Here is a 13913-nt window from a genome sequence, read left to right as displayed (position 1 = left end):
GAGATTAAAAATAGCCTCCTTTTTTCCCAAGGAAGAAGCTCTAACGAGAAAAACTTCTAATTTCAAAATGCTGGTGAACAGTTTTCTAATGCAAGCACAAAGGTTTTCTTTTCATTCTAATCCATGTGTTTGCAGGCATGAAAAAGAAATAATAAACTTTCTCCAAAGATTGTCAAGGAGTTATAGCATTTCCCTGTGAACTCATAAAAAAAAGCCTATCAGTTTCTTTTCCTCCTTCCAAACATACCTGTCACAACTGGGATAAATGTATATCCCAAACAATCATGGCTGGGATAAATGTATATTCCAAGCGTTCAATAATGCTACTTTTAATACATGATTTTGCTGCAGTACTAAATGATAAGTTTGCTTCATATCAGTTCCTCCAAGTAAGCATCAGTGTTCTGTCTCCTGGAGAGAGAACCTATATTTGTTCTTTAAAAAAAAGATTTTGACTGACATTGTGACTAATGAACATATAGGGAAGATATAAGATACTTCAAAAACAAAATAAACTGACAGTTTTACTGCAAGCTTCAGAAATTTAATATTTCTTCACAAGTATAAAGCAACTAGGACATAGATTATTTCATCTGCCTCCCACCACTGCCTTGAAGTAGCACACTGAAAAGTTTTATGTGATTTAACTATTCCCTCATTCAAAGAATTAAATTCTGAAGCTCACACACTGCACTGTCTTTTCTATTTTATTTATTTTTGAATTCCTTTTTCTTCCTAAAATCATTAACCTTACAGAATCAGTCAAAATCATAATGAGGAGGAATGCTGGAGGGAAGGAACAAATACAGACTACTTGTGAGAAGAAACACTAAAGCTTTTCAAGGGTCCCCAAAGTCCAGGTTACTATGCCTATACGAAGAAGCCCAGGATCCTCTTCCAAGCCCAGGATCTTCCTTCCTAAGCATCTGAACTAGACAGAGGGCTTATTTGTTTGTTAAATTTTTAGACAATGCTAAATAGAAAAAAAGAAAAAGAAAAAGTCCAAATCTTGTATACTCAAACAAAAATGACAGCTTGATGATCCTGCAGTTTAGAATCAGATAAAATGTGAGAACTATACTTACAAATATAAGGAGTAGGTTAAACATTTGATTAATGGTGTCTTAAGAAGTGATGAGAGCAATAATTAGAAAAGAGGTACAAAAAAATTTTTAAAAAATACAAATATTCATGTGGCAACAGTCATCACAGCATCACGAGTTCCTTTTCAGAGAAATGTGGTGAGTGGCAGTGGTGCTATGATTAGCTGAGTCAACTCGATAAACTTTGCTCATCAAGATCTTCGAAGGTTCAGTTAGTTTATACCCATTAAAAAGAGGAAGTGTAACTTATTTAATTACAAACCAAACATATTCCTTATTCAACTGCTTTGAAGGTATTATAGTCCTAGAAAACTCTCAATAACTGCAATAGGCTTCAGAACAGGTCTTATGTGAGTCATAGATATTGTGAAATCAATGAGTTACAGAAAATTCTGAGGTTCCTTTGCAGAAAGGAAAGATTTTGCTGCTTCTCACAGAAAGTCCTTGATTTCTAGACTATCTAGTGCGACTGAGAGCTGTAACCAGAGAAATGTTAAGAAAATAGAGCTTCATGTGTCCATTATATATGATATACTTTTTAGCTTAGAGAATATTTTTGACTACAATGAGTACTAAACCAAAAAAATCACCATTCTTGCTTTGCCATAGATTTCATGTATGACCTTGGGCACTTTTTCCTGTTTATTTGCAAATATTAATAACATTAACCACCTCATAGCAGCATTGTGTGTTCTGTGAAAATATTCAAGTGAAATAGAAAAGGGAGTATTTGAATATCTTTGAAAGCCCTGATACATGGGCCCTACATCAATATCTGGTCAAACAGTCAATTTCTTTAAGAGAAAGAAAGTAGAGCCCTACTTAAGAGCTTATTTGTTTATTGCAGCCTAGTCTGGTCTGTCTAGACAGAACAGCAAGGCTTGTATAGGGTGATAGACAAAGAGCTGCTCTGCTCTCTCGTTCTGCTTTCAGAGGAGAAGTTCAGGTCATGTAGGAGAAGAGAGCATTGATGTGCTGTGTGTGACCAGCCTTGACTGTAACCATTACAGCATTTCGTACACAATATTAGATACACACCTCTGCGCAATTATAGGCCTCAAGGAAGAAAAGAGAACTCGGTAATCAAAGACAGTTATTCTGTGATATTTACAGGTTATGTCAATACTTGAGATACTTGTCTATGATGACTTGAGTGTGTATGACCATGATGAACCGATCTGAGGAAATGTACCACTTGTAGCTATTTCCTGTTTGTTTTATTCATACCTACTGTGTTAGCTAACTTTATTTTGAGGTACTGCCATTTGATTCCCCAATTGCAAGGTTAACAATGTCCAACCTCAAAAGTGGTTTTGCCAAAGAAGTGTGCTCCATCTGAAATTAGTTCTGATCTCAAAGTACTTTGCAATTTGTTTGTTTGTTCCTGTGGTTTCTGTGCAAATGACATTATAAGCTAAAGATCTGAATTACAGTCACTAAGATCCACCATCTTTGCTGGCTCAGCATTTGGAAAGCAGGATGCATTTTTTTCATCAGAGAATGTACACATCCAGTGACTGAGAGGCAATCACTCGCTATTTTTTAAATAGATAAGCATTTTAGGAAGACAATTTTCATAGACACACAGCTTTGCTCTCCACCATGTTATCCAGCCATGAAAACTCCAACACCGAAAAGCTTACTTCTAAGTTACGACATTTCTTACACCAAAATGATATTTTTGGATGATCTGGTAATATAGTGGCTATTGGAAAGTCAGGTAGTAAACCCTCCAGAGAGAGGTGGCTAACTTATTTCGGCTGGAAAACAGAGAAAGACAACCTTCATCTCCCAGCATAGCTTATTATAGATTTCAGTTTGGAGAAAAAAATAATTAAAAGACATGCTTCGCAGGTCTAAACTGTTAGAAGAGGCTTAAATATACTTTTCTCTGTAACTAAAAACCCTGTAAGTGAAAACAAAAATACTTTCTTTCATTCACGTTGCCATATGTGCTACTGGAGAACAGATGCCTTTCTAAGTATAGCATTCACTAAACTGAATTCATATTTATTGGGCTGACCTTTCTTTGAATTTATTTTTGATTATGGTTTTCCTGTTTTGACAAAAATTTTAATTTACTCTGGAGGGGGAAGTGGATAATGACATTCCTATTTGTAGTAACATCTAAAATTTCATTGAGGTCTGTGATTTTTTCAATGAGCTGCTGAGTTGTTCAGGTGATACTAAAATAAACCACCTGCTTTGTCTTGAGTTGGCTTTTTATTTTATGACCGTAGGCATATAAAGATTGATAGTCTTCTTAGAGTAAGGATTGACATTCTTCCTATTAACTGAATAATGGAGAAATCAGTCATTTGGAAATATTAACAAACAGTTTTTCAGGCATATTTTGAAATAATTGTCACATCATTGTGGATTATAGACATTATTAAAGATGCAAGACTATTTTTATAAGTCCTCTCAGAAAATCAATTATTATGCTTTGTTGATGATGCACTCTGTTATGAACACTGTCAATATTTTTAACCAGAGGCAAAACTCCACATCTGTAGGAAAAGCACACCTTTTGCTATAGCCCTCTGGAGACTAAACTTGCTTTTTGGTATACATTAATTCAGTCTTTTTTGCCTCTACATTTGGGGAAGTAATTGGCACTCGTTCTGTCTTCTTTGTCTACTGTGAAGCACATAAATACTATCATCTTCCATGCTTGTTCAAGTACAAGCCTTGCTAATAGCACGTGGCACAAAAAAGATATGGGGGTTTCCGTGTGTTATCTCTCACTTTGCTCTAAGTCCTTTTGTAAACTTGCAGGCCACACAGAGCAAGGAATAATGTAGCCCAATACTTTGTAGCAGGCTATATGTACATGTGTGCAATTTTTTATTTATTGCTGCAGTGAGTTGTTGTGTGTATTATTTATAAATCTCTCAAAAGCTACTCACTTTTTAGATAAAAATAGTTGCATTCTTCAGTCGTTTTTGAGAAATGAAAAATATATGCTAATCTCTGAGAGAATCTGCCTTACTCCAGCTAAAATTACAAGAATGAAAGCTAGGTCATTCAGCAGGGGACAAGAAAGAAGACTAATCATTAATAGAAAACTAGCACTTACTATACTTATTGTTCAATAACCCAGCAGGAAATAAGAATTAAAGAAGCAGGAGAAAGACAAACTGTAACATCAGCAAAAATTTCCCCATATAACAAAATTTTAAGTGGATAAGATATGATCAGGAATAATTTTTGTTCTCTTAAATTTACATTTACATTTAAAATGTAATTTTAAATACTGCTGCAAGTGAATATTCAGTTTTTAGTAGCTTCCCCTGCTGGTTGATCTTTGAGAAGATTTTGGACACTAAATCATGTTTGATGAAAAGGTTTCCATCAAGCTCAGTGAGATGAAGCCAGAGGGAAAAAACATGTAAAACATGAGACAAGCTGTTAAAGCGGAGTTGTCATTGAATAGAAATAACCAAAGAAGAAACTGTGGCTGACATCAAAGTGTACTTCTCCCATGGAGATCTTCTGAAAGGGCCTTTGATAGGGTAGTCTCTGTAAAAAGATGTGGTATATATGTGCACATAAATTTCTGGTCCCTAGGCCAAATCTGAGGCAGGACTGGTCGCAAGAATATTGCTGATAGAGCCTTGCAATGTTTCTTTCATATTTGTAGATTTTAAGATATTATATCAGAGGTAACAATAATGATTTCCTGAACATTTCCTTAGCTGTTTACTTTTCCTGTGTACATGTAAATCCTTTCAAAGATGGAATAGGACCTGATTATGACTTGAGAGCGAGCTGTCAGCTCAGTGCATTACCTTGCGCCCATGACTTTTCTGGTAGATTGTGGATGTCCTTGTTCCAGCAGGCCATATCCATAAAAGTGGCGCTTGAGAGGGAAGACAATGCCTCATGTGATCCACCATCTTTTACCTGAAATTTAGATGATAGTTTGGTAGCTGACTGTCACCTAGTCTCCCTAGCTTCTCTTATCTTAAAATCTGTAGAAAATTTATGAATTTCTTTTAAGCTGCTCAACCAACCTCCACTTACTAGCAAAAGGGTGACATGGATGTCTCTATCTTCAGATTTTTTATGTAGCCCATTATCTGAATGAGCCCTGTGGTGCTTTTCTTTTTTTGGAAGGGAAGCAGGGGAGAGGGTGTGTGGTAGGGTGGTGTTTTGGAAAGCTGCTTTTTTTTCCTTTCCATGAGCTTCAGTGTTTGTCTGAACACCTGTTTTACACCTTTCAGGAATGGCTCACTGGAAGCCCGGAATGATGGTCTCCTCAGGTTTTCTGACTAGTCAACGGAACAAGGATGAGCCCCAAAGCGGATCATGGCAACTACAGAAGCCATCTCTCATCATTAGCACACCGGTGAGTGTAGTCCTGTGCTCAAAATTCGCCTTTGTGGGTACCTCAGAATGGAGGCTTCTGTCAGAGCCTTTAAGCCTTGGCCAAAGTGGGTACTAGGAGTAACTCTGTTTTGCTATTCTGTTCAGCCAGATGAGGTAATGGATCTGAAGTGCATCAAACAACAAACGTACAAAACATCAGCTGCCATTATGATCTGTATTTAACAAACCTCCGACGTCATCAAAACAGAATATTTAAGATTAATTCTTCTATTTTGATTCATATGCACTCTAATTTAAAAAAGGTGAAAGGGAAAAAGAAAGGATATTAAATGTTTATTTTTCTCTTCTGTGCTTTTGAAGTAGGGGTTCAGACTAAGGATTGGTTCTTAAAAAGCAACACTATAATGGCAATGTAAAACAGATGTCTCGTTCCTTGATCTAAAAACAGTCAGAGTTTCTCACAAAACCATTTTCAAGACATGTGGATTCACCACTCTAATAGTAGGATTTCTTCAGAAATATTTTAGAAGGTTATCCTTTATTTTGTCTCAAAATAATATGAATCAGCTGATTTGCAAATACGAAAAATTACAGAAACAAAGTAACAAAAAAGTAAGCTGTGCTGTCCTACTTTACTACTTAAGTTGCTAGCACTCTGTGACATAAACTTGGACCTCAATTCAGAGAATCTGGTGCAAGACAGGATGGACTACTTTCAGTTAGGCAAAGACGAATATGGATTCTAATTAAAGAAGGACTCACTCTGTTGTTTAGCTCCACTAATAGGACCTTACAGATCTGGGATGTGTTTGCAGTTCTGCCCAACACCCGGAATACTTCTAGTGTAACTTTATTTTAACAGAATTTAGCATCTCAGAGCTGGGTTGAGGTTCAGGCTGTGGTTCGCCTGCATTCTCTGTGGAGACATGCCCTGTATTTCCTTCTGAAAGTCCTTTGGCCCTGTTTTTCTTTACAGGAAAGATCTCCCTACCTCTGCAGATGTGTGCAGAAGGGCAAAAGGGCAACTGTGTTCTGTTTTTTTCAGAGCAGGTTTTTTTGTCTGGTTGTTGTAGATTTTTTTAAACAAAACTTGTCTTCATTTAATTTTTTAATGAAAAATATTAATGAATTTAAAATATAAATTTAATGAAGAATTTCCCTTGGTCATTGTTCAAAAGGTGCAAGAATTTTGGGAGCTGAAAATAAAATTAGAATTTTGTCAGAGTATCTTATTCAACAAAATGTTCCTGGAAATATTATGCCCCAGTGCTCCCAATGAGAGGACAACTACTTCTGTGAGGCACTGTATAATGAAAAAGAGACTACAAGGAAGGGCAGCAATAGTCCAATAGCCAAAGGTCACTGCAGACTAAGGAAAATGGAAGCAGATAGCCACAGCACACTTCAGGAACTGTAATAAATTTATATATTAGGTTTTAACCAGTTGTTTAATATGTAAATGCATTGGATAATACTAGACTTTTCAGGGTTTTTGTTTTCCTTTATTGTGAAAAATAAAAAAAATTGTTAGGAAGGATTCAGCTTAATTTTGAACTTCTTTAAAATAGAATAGACTAGATAAGATTTATTGTAAAAGTTCAGTCTAAAATTATTCTTGTGACTCTTTCTGAATGCTTCCTATTCCATTCTGATTTTATGGTACAATATAGTCTCCATCCTCTCTTTTCTTCTCCTTCACTGCCTCTTAACCTCTTTCTGTTCCACAGATTATAAAGTGGCAGTATTTCTCTTTCCCCTGGAAGTTAATCTTCTCATCACTTCTTCCTAACATACCCTCTGTTTCACAGGTTGCAACTACTTCTGCTGTCATTTGCAGTAGAACATACAGGCCTAATTAAACTCCAAACATTCATCTAACTTTAAAATTTGCTACTTCTGTTTTGGAGAAGGCTCTGTACTCCAGAAACCTTGCTGATTTCTTTACATGCCTGTCATTTTATGCATCTTCTGGCCAGGAAAAAAACAATTTCAATATCATTCTTCATTTAAAAAGTTATTACACACGTATTTAAAGTTTAAGTATCTGCTCAATGTTTTACTAAATTGGGACTTGAATATATTGTGTTTATTCAACAAAAAATGTGATACTTCTTGACATTCAACTAAATAAAATGCTCTAATTTGATTTTTCAAATTATTTTTCTCTGGTGTATCAAAATAATAACTACAATTTTATGAGATGATTCTCAATATATTACCTTCATAATTCTAATGTACTTTTTGAACAAAGACACCCTATAACTTAAACTTACTATGTAAATATGAAAGATCTCAAGTTGTTTTGATGAAAACTGTTACAAAATATGGAATATGAAGTGTGTTACTCCTTACTGTAAGCCATGAGAATAAGAGCTATTCTTTAATAAACAGAATGAATTTCTCATTCTTATTTTGATGGGTTAATGTTGCTAGGTCTACAAAATCTTTTGCAGTGCAAAACCTATTACTAGAGGATTGTACTATTAGTGAAAGACAAGTTTTCGTCTTTATTAGCATTAAACAGGGCTAGTAAAGACAATAAAATCAAACCCAGAATAATGCTCCACAACACGGTAATATACAGAAGAGCCATGGAAAGATATGTTTTTTATAAGGAGTTAATGTATGTATACATATACATAGATAGAAACAGACATTATGTTCTCAGGGTGGTTATTCTATTTCTGTGCACTTTGATACAAAGAAAACAAAAATTTTATTTTTTAATGATATTATAATCTTATTTTTTTAAGTTGATAAAAAAGTCCCAGGTGATAGACTGAAAGTCAAAACTAGTATCCACTCATATCATGGAAGAATAGTACCTTCCTTGGCCTAATTCAAAGTCCAAGGAAGGGAAAAAAATTAATTCCTTTTATGGGATAGTCTTAGGGTTGTAAGATATCTTTTCTCTTTCAGCACAAAGCAGTACATTTAGGAAGTACCATGTGAATCCAGCTAGGTTTCTTGAGTGATTACGGATGATTAGAGACCTCAAACAACTGTTTCATAGATAAAGTCCACTTGTTTTACTTATTCTCAAAGAAAACCCTTATATTTCACCAGACCTCAATTCATAACTCTTATAGAGACTATCTACTAATTTTACATAAGCTTAAAGAAAGTTTTGGTCTATTTTAACATAACAAAGAAAAGTTTGTATCAGAATGTGTTCTGCCAACTAATGAGTAAGCATAGTATTAACAGTTGCAACAACACAGTAAAATGTAGCCACTTATTTCTTAATATAGGAAATATTACTAAATTGAGATGCCTACACTAAAATGTCACAAATTTTATTTATTTATTTATCTTACTGCATAAGAAAATGTATTGGAAGGTACTAACACAAAGGATTGCTTAAATATTATACATGACATGAGGATTATGGCAAAATGTTATGATATGATCTACAAAATGTTTCACCAAAAACTATAGTTCAGTGAGCCATATCACAAGGGTAACTGTAACTTCAGAAATACAAGTGTTATGCAATCATTAGCTACAGGACTTGTATGACTCATGAAGCTAAAAGCCTACATAACAATTTGGCAAGGATATCCCCTCCAGAAACGTTACAGAGAAAGTAGAGGAACAAGGTTAGGACAAGTGTTACATCCATCTCCATTACATATTTTCTCCTTTATATATTTTCTTTCTCCTTTGTGGGTGAAAATATTAAGTCTTGTCATGCTTTTTAATTCATTTAAATATGGACTGTATGCAAAAGAAGTTAATTGATACATATGTTTGCTATACTGACTACATTTTATGACTTAGATTAATATCTATAGGGTACCCATTACCCTAAATCCTGGACCAGACCCCTGATGACAGAAGGTCTAAGGAAGTAGGAGGCGGAAATAGAAACAATTTTAAGTCTTTTTCACAAGGAATTTGGTGCAGCAATGGAAAATCTTGAAAAGTGAGGGGACATGGTCAGGTCACAGTCTGTGAAGGCTCAATGCTTTTCCTTCAACAGCTCCTGTGGAATGAGTTTCCAGGGCACTCTAGCTGGAGAAGTCAGCAACACCTGTATGGAGCTGAACTCTAGTGTGATGCTCACTGCCCATTGGTAACTGAAAGGTGTAACTTATATCTGTAATAAGCTCAAGCACATTTGTCCCACTGCCTATATTCAAGGGAAACTACTGGATCTGCCTGAAGTTTCTATGATGATTGCATCCAAAGCTGTATTTCTCCTTTCTTATCACACATTCCTCACAAAATGTCTAAATTTCCCGTTCCCTCCAAGTCAGCTATCTGCACTATTGTTCTTCCTCTTATTTATTGTACAATTCACAGGATAATTGAGTTTGGAAGGGATCTCTGGAGATCATCTAGTCCAACCCCCCCTGCTCAAGCAGGGTCACCTGGTTGCTCAGAACCGTGTCCGGTTGGATTTTGAGTATCTCCAAGGATGCAGACTCCATAAACTCTCTGGGCAACCTGTTCCAGTGTTCAACCACCCTCACAGTGAAGTGTTTTCTGATGTTCATAAAGAATTTACTGTGTTTCAGTTTGTGCCTACTGCCCCTCATCCTGTCACTGGGCACCACTGAGAAGAGTCTCACTCCTTCTTCTTTACACCCTCCCATCAGCTATTTATAAACCTTGGTAAGATCCGCCCTGAGCCTTCTATTTGCCAGGATAAACAGTGCCAGCTCTCTGAGCCTCTCCTTGTATGAGAGATGCTCCAGTCCCTTAATCATCTTTGTGGCCTGATTCTTGGCACATTATCTAGGATTAGGTTTAGAGTCCTGCCAGCTGCAAAGGTCAAAATGCCTTTTCATTGTGACATTTTAAATTAAATTTTGTTGGAAAAAAAATCTAAATGTCATTGACTGCTTCCAGTAGAAGGAATGCGGAGATTTTTTCCGTGTTGCAGGCATTTCTCACCACGATGTAAGAAGAGGAAAGATGGTATCTCCCAAATTGTCATGAGATGGAAGGCCACCCCCAGTCATTTCAAACACTTTCCCAACACTTTTAAGACCAAAGGCCTTAACTTTCTTTCTTTAATTGTTTTCCTTTGTGGGAAGTAAAATATTAGCAAAATAAGAAGCTTGCCTCAAAAGTACATGATTAATGAACTGATTTTCTGAAATACAGTTTTCTAATGCCATCTTTTTTGCCCTGTCATTCTCATTTATGAAGAACACCAACTTACATCCTCATGCATCCTCATTCATAGTCTGCTCTTTCCTTGCTTATTCATTTTATCATACCATCCTAGACTCCATTTCCCTTGCTGAAACCCAGTATTTTAACATTTAGCTGACACTGTTTCTTCATTTATCCTTCTATTATAGCTCCTTCATTATTTTTTTCCTTATAGATTTCCCTGAGCCATCTGTTTTCTCCTGTTCTGAGCCTCCAGTGTACTAGTTCTAGAGAATACAGATGGCTTATTTCATCTGCAGTCACTATTTTTAAGAATAAAATACTCACCACCTGTCTCAGTGTAGGAACCTTGAATTGACAGGATTTGAAAAGGACCGTGCAGAAGGATGATGTAAAGGAATCAAGAAGATAGAGCAGAAGTCCTGCTCCTTGTGTGGGCTGTCATCCTGCTTGCCACCCAGCTAGCCTGAGGGACAGGGGATTTTGCCAGCTCTGTACTCCCCTCCCACACCCCAAGTAATGCAGCAGCTGTCGGGATACTCTGTGGTTCTTGCTGTCTGTGGTTTCTGCAACCTTCATGCCTGTAGTATTAGTACAGGAACAGTGTTTATCCTGGAGGCCAGAAAGAAATTATTCTCTTTGGGAGCTACAAAGGCTGCATAGATCTTTCTTTCACCTTAGTTACAGCCTCAGTTAGTCATAGACGAATTACTAAATCTAGGGCTTCAGCTACTGAATATTACATTTTCTTGAAAGATTTAATTCTTCTCAATATTTTAAGTAGATGGAGAATGCAAGGATCAGCTCCTAAATGTAAAGGGAGATGGGATGCCATGATGGACACAGGCTGCAGTAATCTTGCTTTCTGCAGGATGTGGTTTGTGCTAAGCCAAAAGACAGCCTACCTGAACATGCAGATTATATTGCAGGTATCACCTATAACTTCATTAAATTAATGTGATATTTCAAACCACCTTCCAGAAGATGTTCTATGTCCAGGGCAGTATAATGTAGGTATCTGTAATATGCTGTCTGTAATATGCATCTATAATCTACCTGTAATATGGTATCTATCTGTAATATGCTATTTTCTGGACTGAGACTGCAAAAAACTCTTAAGGACTTATTTATGGATTGCATCACATCTTGCATGGGAGGTAATATTTAAAAAAATGATAGTGGTCTCTGCGGGTCTCAATTTAACTGTCCAAACTTACTTTTGGAATTCATGCTCAAATATTAGTATTTAGTACTGGAATTCATTGTATTAGAATTCATAATACTGGCAGAGAGAGAGAGAGAGTGTTGGGATTATATATATACATATTTAGCATTGGAATTCATGCTCAAATATATTCTCAGTTTGCAGTTCTTACGTCTCAAAGCATGTTTAATACCTATTTCAATATTCATAAAGACTAAAATTTGATGGCTCTACCGCAAGCAGCCCAGTGCTCCGTGCACTAAAAGCTCTTGAGAGCTGGTGGTTCTTCAGTCAAAATCTGGCACAAACACAATGCTACTACATGTTCACAAACAGTCTTGTAAATCATTATGGTTAAACACTTATGGAATGCCACTCTTTGGAGTTACCTACATTTCACTGCTGAACTGAAAGCCAACATAATTTGAATTGGTAAGGTAGTCCAATATCTTCCAAATTTAAAGTCATATTTATTGTACATTTCATTTTTTCAGTTGATGAGAAATGACTTTAAGTGAAGGCAAGTGTCATCTAGATTTACTGAGAAGTGACCTTGTCTTCTACTTACTCTCTTATTTTATTCACTTGCAGAATGGGCCTTTTTTAAAAAAATAGTTATGATCCTCTGTTCTTAAATAATACTGAGTAAAGGTATATTTCAATCTGTAAACACACTATAAAATATTTTTCAGTTTTTAAAATCTTGTTTAATTACCCAAATTCAAATAGTAAAGAATCTATTCCTCAATTTTATACACAGTAATATTAGCTTTTTTAGTCATTTCCTTTGGTACTTGTTCTATGTCTTCTGCAGTTATGGAAGCAAAAATATGCAGTGAAGAGTTTAGTTGAGGAGAAAGAAAGAAGCAGGTTGTCATCTAAAAATAAAGTGCTCTAAGTTGATAGGAAAAGATTTCAATTTTTAAGTTTAAAAATAGGCTAGCCAACAATTCACAGATAAAATTCAGAGACTACTATTTCTTGGAGGAGGAAGTAACAACACCTATTTCATGAGAATAATCTGCCAAAGAACCTATAAGTTCTTATGACTTCAGGTAGAAAAGAGAAGATCATTTGCAGAATCTGACAGCTATTATTGGACTTGTTAGCAATGTAATTTGCCTGTAAGTTATGCTGTTGGGAGACATTCCTCAGTAACGTGGCTGTAAAACAGTAGGAAACTGATGCTTGATTTAAAAAAATTGTAAACAGGAATTTTCAATCAATGACTTTGGGCAGACAATTATTATTTAGGTGTTATTACTCACTGTGCCTTGACACACTGCAGTACCTCTAACTATTAGATAGGCTGATATGATGCTATTACAGAGTTTGCTCTTGGCAGATGAGTATTTCTTTTAGATGCTGTAAGTATCTCTAGAAAATGCTAGAGATAATGCAAGCTAGCTAGAATAAGAAATAGATTTCATAGAGTTTTTGCAGGTACCCCTACCAAAGTTCAACTTGTGCATACACAAAAGTCTTCAAATATTCCTATTTTTGTAGGTCTCTGCTTCTTTTTTTGTAAAGAATAAGCCTTTGCATGTATAAATATTATAATTTATATCCATAAAATTAATTCATCTTAACGTTTCAAAGAGTTGCATGACTGCATCACCAAACTTAATCCATATATTTGGAGGCTTTAATCTGATGTACATTGTATCTCATCACTTCCAGTAATGTGAGTTTAATGTATCTTTTTCCAATGCTAGTAGTGCACCATGTTTCAATGCACAGCTTTTGAGATGATAACGTACGTTTATCTTCATCTAATAATTCTTTTTGGAAAAAGAACGTTGCAGCTCGGAATTCTGTAGCTCCCAAATCCAGCAAAATTGCGCTTTCACTTATGTGGAGTATCAAAGCAGCCAGACTATTCTTGCCCCCGACCTTAACAACACTGACAACCGTTGATACCCTAACAGTGAAGTGGGATGACAGAGGTGAAATATGAGCAAAAGGAGGAGATTTTGTCAGTGGATTTGTACACATGTAGACCCACTTTGCATCAGCTTGTCACATAAATACGTGGCACTGATCCTGCTAGCTGCGCCACTCAGATCTGCAGGTGCAGACACAGCTTGCTAAACTCTGCGAAGATTTGCCCAAGGGACAGATGGAAGAATGTAGAAACTACCTGGACAGTC

Source organism: Dromaius novaehollandiae, chromosome 4, assembly GCF_036370855.1.
Source record: "Dromaius novaehollandiae isolate bDroNov1 chromosome 4, bDroNov1.hap1, whole genome shotgun sequence".
In the NCBI taxonomy this organism is placed as follows: Eukaryota; Metazoa; Chordata; class Aves; order Casuariiformes; family Dromaiidae; genus Dromaius; species Dromaius novaehollandiae.
The sequence above is the reverse complement of the archived record's forward strand: the minus strand, read 5'-3'. Positions refer to the sequence as shown.